Source organism: Magallana gigas, chromosome 7 (assembly GCF_963853765.1).
Source record: "Magallana gigas chromosome 7, xbMagGiga1.1, whole genome shotgun sequence".
Taxonomy (NCBI): Eukaryota; Metazoa; Mollusca; class Bivalvia; order Ostreida; family Ostreidae; genus Magallana; species Magallana gigas.
This window is the reverse complement of record NC_088859.1, coordinates 42,534,006-42,540,778: the sequence shown is the minus strand read 5'-3', so window position 1 is coordinate 42,540,778 and position 6,773 is coordinate 42,534,006.

Below are 6,773 nucleotides of genomic sequence, written 5' to 3'. Positions count from 1 at the left end.
CTGAGTGGTTAGAATGCATTTTGCAAATGCTTTTGTCATAGAACAGCAATGTGATAGATATGTCATTAAATATGATATAAATGGTATCAGGATTGTGAAAGTAATCAAAATCTCAGTTATTCATGAAATGCTCATCTATAGTTTTTGGTTTCTACTTGAATTAGCAACAAGATAGGGGTACAATGTTGAATTGCATTATGATTTGTGTGTGTTATGATAAAACCTTAAGGAAATGTAAAAATTTCATGATCCTGGGGCCAGGTGTGGTGATAAAATTGACAATCAATTTTTTACTCTATCTGCACATTGATCTTAATATTCTCTGTTACTGCTCATAACCTGTATTTATCCAAATACAAATATTGTGACCTCACTTTATTGAACATATATCAAACAATCCTAGAATTTGCCTGAACATAGTTTCATTTCATATTCAGCAAGAGATTAAAGTTTGTGTACTCAGTTAAAATCTCTTGATCTGTAAGATCCACTTTTCATTAATGCCCTGTGGATTTCATCAAATTGCCAGTAAAACTGTTACAGTATATTTCACAGGTTTAAATAAATTAAGGTGTTTTTTTTAATCTGTACACAGAATGTTTGCATTGGCATGCATGTTTAAATCCGGCTTTGCACATTATTAAATAGACTTAATACATGTAGTAATATACTGTGAAATCAATAGAATTTTGTGGTGGCTTAGTTTTCCTGGATTTTGTGCATGAATGCTCCTCACCCAGGAAATTACATCCTCAGTTATAAAAGATGGAAATCATATCATTTTGTACATTTAAAATCACAAAATTACATCTTTCAAACCTTATAAGAATTATTGTCAATTCATAAAAATCAGCCTTTTCAAAAACAAATGATTCCTCTGCAGTTTGAAAAGTGTTTTCATGATATCTTTTGTAATGTGGTAGAAAAAATTCAGGTGAAGGTTGCTGTGAGTTAAAACATTTTGCTTGTTCTGTTTATAAGAGAGAACATGCAATTTTATTTTACAATGAATTGTTGTAATTTTGGTTACAGCAGAAATTTAAAAAGCATGAACAAGCCTGGTATTGATAGGAATTTGAAAAGGAAAGTAATTAATAAGTGTTTTTATTATTTTTTTAGGGCTATTTTCTATGTTTTGTAATAATTAAACTAACCCACAATACATATGATGAAAAACAAGATGTACCATATACTGGTATTACCCCCACCCACAATCAATCTTGCTAATGTTTTCATGTGTCAATTGTCAAAATTGATTGTATGCTTTAGAAATCAATGGATTGATGGTATATTATATAAGAAATAATAAGTGGCTTTGGTGGGCTTCTGTCATATTTTGACTAGCTTGATTGTGTTTGTGGCTTTAACACAGTAGGTGAAAGTCCCAGATAAGGACTTATATAAGGCCTGTCATTTAAATTGCTTTAAATGCCATCTATGTTCATCAAATTCAAGATAGGAATTCATGTACTTTCATGTTTGCTCCCAATTGGAGATATTTAAATGAGGACTGGTTTATAGAAGTAGATATTGACGTATGTGGGGGTTAATAGGTAATATTATTTCATCTGAATTATTTACAGCTTAAGGACCCGAGTTTGGTATTGATTAGAAGTTTTTAAGATTGAGTCTTAGCCATAATGCATATATTTGATTTGTGAATCCTGGCCATGAACAGTATACATGTATATTTACCTGTGTTCCTCTGAATACCCAGGAATTTTTGGGGGCAAAATCTATATTCATTTAGCATTGGCTGACCTCCTCTATCCCATTTGATATGCACCAAGTGCCTACCAAAGGTGATGCATTTGTTTGAGGACTTGTCTAGAGAGTCAATACAAGAGATTTATTTTTCAGGCGTATCTTCTTTGGGGTAATGGAGAGATGAAGCAAACAAAACCCTCTCAGCTAGTAGAAGTCCCATTAAAACAAAGTCAACAGAATGAAGTATTGCATTGTTTCCTAATCTGTCACGGGCTGATTACTTATGATTGCTCCCACAGAGCCCTTGACTGGATTTAAAGGGGGGGGGGGGGGGGGACTGGATTGGGGAGGGGGGGGGGGTGAAAATGAAGAGACTTCACAAGGTTATGAAAATGATGTAGAAGAAACTTTCACATTCCATTGAAAGTCCATTGTAGTGCTTTTTGTTTGGCTGAAAGAGATCTATAGCCGCTCTATATCTCACCAAAAAATCAATTCTTGTTTGACTTTAGGGAATTGAAAATTTTTGTAAAATATGAATCATAAAAAAATCCCTTTGAATTTCCATACTCCTATAACGTCATACATATAGAATATATTTAAGTATTACCAGTAGATACTTATATTTATTACACAAGTCAGTCCTTTGAAAGAAATGCCATTTAAACATTTGTAAATCTGATTATTTCTCTGCTGAATGAGATGAATCACCCCTTGTCTCCATTTAATCCTGGTATTTGGAACCAAATGTATTTGTACAATAACTTACCTGAACACATTATGCATAGTTCTGTGAGTTACTGAAATCTATAATCAAATTTACCAAATATCTTGCCTTTGACCTTACTGTAATAAGATAAAAAATTGAAATGAAATCTAATTTTTAATAAGTATCCTTGATCCAGAAATGTTAAATGATGGGTTAAAGCAAGAATATTTTGATTCGAGTCGGATACTTTAAAGTGGCAGTCATTAATGATCAAATTGATTTTTATTGGTTTTTAGCTCACCTGAGCTGAAAGCTCAAGTGAGCTATTCTGATCACATTTTGTCTGTCCTCCGTCTGTCCGTCCGTAAACTTTTCACATTTTCAACATCTTCTCAAGAACTACTGGGCCAATTTCAACCAAACTTGGCACAAATCATCCTTAGGCAAAGGGGATTCAAAGTTGTGAAATTAAGGGTCACACGCGTTTTCAAGGGGAGATAATTTGAAATTGATGAAAAATTTCGAGAAATTTTCAAAAATCTTCTTCTCAAGAACCATAATGCCAGGAAAGCTGACACTTGTGTGGAAGCAACCTCAGGTAGTGTAGATTCAGTTGTGAAATGTATGACCCCCGGGGGTAGGGGGGGCCACAATGGGGGGTCGAAGTTTTACATAGGAATATATAGAGTAAATCTTTAAAAATCTTCTTCTCAGAAACTAATCAGCCAGAAAAGCTGACACTTGTGTGGAAACATCCTCAGGTAGTGTAGATTTAAAGTTGTGAAAATCATGACCCCTGGGGGGTAGGTTTGGGCCACTATGGGGGGTCAAAGTTTATCAAAGGAATATATAGGGTAAATCTTTAAAAATCTTCTTCTCAGAAACTAATCAGCCAGATGATTCTTTATAATTGTTAAGACTTTTGCCCCAGGACAATTCTTTGGCCTCACAAGAAGGTTCAAAGTTTGCTGTAGGTTTATATCCCATATATAAACTATTGTTAAGGATCTTTTTGAGAACTGCAATACTCAACATATGATATGACTATAAAATCATCCTGTTAGAAAAGGGACTAATAATTATAAACATAAGAATATCCAGGGGGAAAATGGATTTTATTTATACAGGATCTACATGTATTATTGTACATTGTCCAGATAGTTTGTATTATGACTCCATTAAGCTGATTTTATCATACCTATTGTTCCTCAGGTGAGCGATGTGGCCCATGGGCCTCTTGTTATTTTCTTGGTTTTTTTAATAATGGATGAATGAAATAGACAGTTTTTTACTGAACATCAAGTCATGGATTTTATTTTAATCTCCTTAAACGATAGACTGAATTTCATTATTTTTTTAAATATTTATATAAGAAAAATCTTACTGCATATTCAGTTCAATAATTGTGTTGATTTTGGTTTGAACTTGGTGAACTTATGTGATATTACCAGTACTTTATAACAGTACACATTTTTCTCTATGGGGGAAGGTTTAAGATAAGAGAATTGTCAATATATTGATTCCATTTGTTGGATCACATATTCTGGATTTTATTTTGGGTCAAGGAGAAGTTACCTCCCTTGGTTGTGTTGCTGGTTTCACCCAAACAGTAGTTATGGCTGATTCATATAGTGCACTGGTCTTTGGATATGTGACAATGTTATGTCTTTCAAACCTAGAGACTTCACCAAAAGAGAAAGAAGTTGAAAAGGGGGAATGAATAGATCTTTGATTTCGTAATATTCTGTGTAGGAGTATATGGATCGATCTGAAATACATGTAATTGAAAAAAAAATTGCTCTAAGAATGATAGCAAGTGTTTGGCCATTATAGTTAAAATTGCAGTAAAAAATTATCTGTATAAAGAAAGAATCTAATTTAGGTGGAGACTATCATAGTGTTAAGATGTCAAGTCTGTGTTTTATAACGCACCGTTTTAAATTGTAAATGAGATGACAAGGGAGGTATTGGTTTTTCGTACCCTTATCTTTTAACAAATCAATTTTGTCATCAAAAGAAAGGCTTTGGAATTTTTACTAGAGATCAGGGACCAATGTTTCAAGGCTACAGAGCATTAATGTAATGAAAGTCAATGTTATACTCATCATGATCAAATCAATTCCTTTATTTTTGTCGTACATGTATCAAATGAAAACTGCATTAATAACTGCGTGGAAATGAAATTGAATGTTTAAAAACACAGCAAAAAGTTCTAGGTCATTTTTGAGCATGATCGATTTACATATTAAAGACTTTAAAGTGTCAATTTCAAAACAAATTTTAGACAATTCAAAGTAATATTGGACTTTAAATGTTGAAGTCCGATCTTTTTGAAGACTGTTATAAGGCCAGGGGTAGTGAAAACAAATGTAAATTTCTTTAAACGTTCAATACCAACAGAGTAAACATAACAAAACGAACCAATCAGCTTAGCCTATTTAATTGTTCAATGAGCAGACTTGACCTATATCCCTCTGTAATTACGAACATGATCAGTTATAAATAGCAAATTTTACTTATTTTATGTAGCTTCAATTTAGAGCTAGTACCATTTATTTTCATCTAAAATGTATTTGCACTTGAGCTATATGTATTTGATTATGATTTAATGAAGAGTAGAGTTTTTATTCATTTCTTACAAGAGAGTAAGCTTTATTAGTTTGGCAGACATTAAGTACCTTAGCCAAGATTTCCAGAATTGATTTAATCCTTAAAGAAAACAAAAAATTGAAATGTGCTATAATTGCTGTGGTAGAATTGTAGGTACAGAACAGTATTTAATGTGTATTGAATGGATTGGTTTTTAAGTTTAGTTTTCATGAGTGAGTGTATTAATGCTTGAAGCAACCATTTAAGTATTGGCATTTTTTTGGATGGACCAGTTATTGTGTACAAATATTCTCAATTTTTTTTTCTTTGGGGGGGGGGGATTGATTTAAATTATTCATATATTTATACAATTATACAGTAAGTTCATTCCACTTTTTACAATGAAAAATTATTATGAACGTAGAGAGAATTGAGAGATACCAGCCAATATTAAATAATTAAAATGACAATCCTCAGAAACAAATTCTTCTTTCGATGAATTATGTAAAACCTATTTGTGTTCCAATGGAAATGATCACACCCTGGATAACGGTTGAATCCTTTCACACAAATCACCAATCTTGAAACTTATTCAGAAGAACAGGATGAACTTGAGCTAAAACATGTATAAACAGATTTCCGATCATAAAAATGTTTTAAGTCTGTAGGAGGTACCTACATAAAATCAGGCAGGCGAAAAATCCTGCCATTCAGGGTGTAACAACTTTAATTATGAATTAGAAAGAAGTAGGAAGATTTTGATCAAAGAACAGGATTGTATTGAGGCGATTAATTATTAAATCTCTGGGTTCTTCGCAGTACAGGTGAAATGGATATATAGGAAGAAAGCGTGAGGTTGTTTGCGCAAAAATATCTTTCTACTTGTATTGGGAAATGGCAACTTGGGATCATTTTTATCGTCAAAATGAATTTTGTATTCTTTTTGTTGCAACATTACACATCTTGAGGTTTGGAAGAAAAATTATTTTTATGAGACACTGGTTGCAAAAATTAAGGAGTAAAAGCAAAATAAAAAAAATATGATAATGCACCAAATCATTGAATTTGTTAATGCAATTAATTATATTTTTTAAAATTTCATTTGATTTTGCAATTTGAATAATGTTCATAATCATGCACTCCTTATGACGAGATGCAGTGATTTCATGTAAGGTCAGAACACCTGTACAGGCCGGGTTACCTGGGCTTGCAAGTAGGTCCCAGTCCGACAGGTAAAAAACATCAAGTACATTCATTATTGCTTGTACTATATCACTCACTCTTTTTGGGGAAAAAATGAATCCAATTTTCTTTCCCGTTTAATTTAGTAAAGTACATGTATTGTAATTCATAATTTTAAAGTTCTATTCTTTAATTATTCAGCCGTATTTTACATCAAAATACCACCTTCCTCCTTTTTTTTGATAAAGATCAAAAGTTTCAATGAGAACGAAAATCAGTTTTCCTGTACATTGATTTCCCTCATACTAATAATAATTGATTTTCTATAAGTTCTAGATTTGCTGCCGGCGACTTTTGTTTGCTTTTTTTTATCAATAGGCCATGATATGCTGCTTCAGCACAATGACAACGATTCCGTTTAAAGAGCTTTTTAGGTTTTGCGTCACTGGGCTGTGGGGGTACTCTATAGATATTTATAAGCGTTTTTGTAGACAATATATACAGACCATTTTAACTGGAGCATGTTTGAACCAGCTGACTGGCTACATTGTGTTTTCATGAACGGGTTCGAGCAGTCATTCAAAAC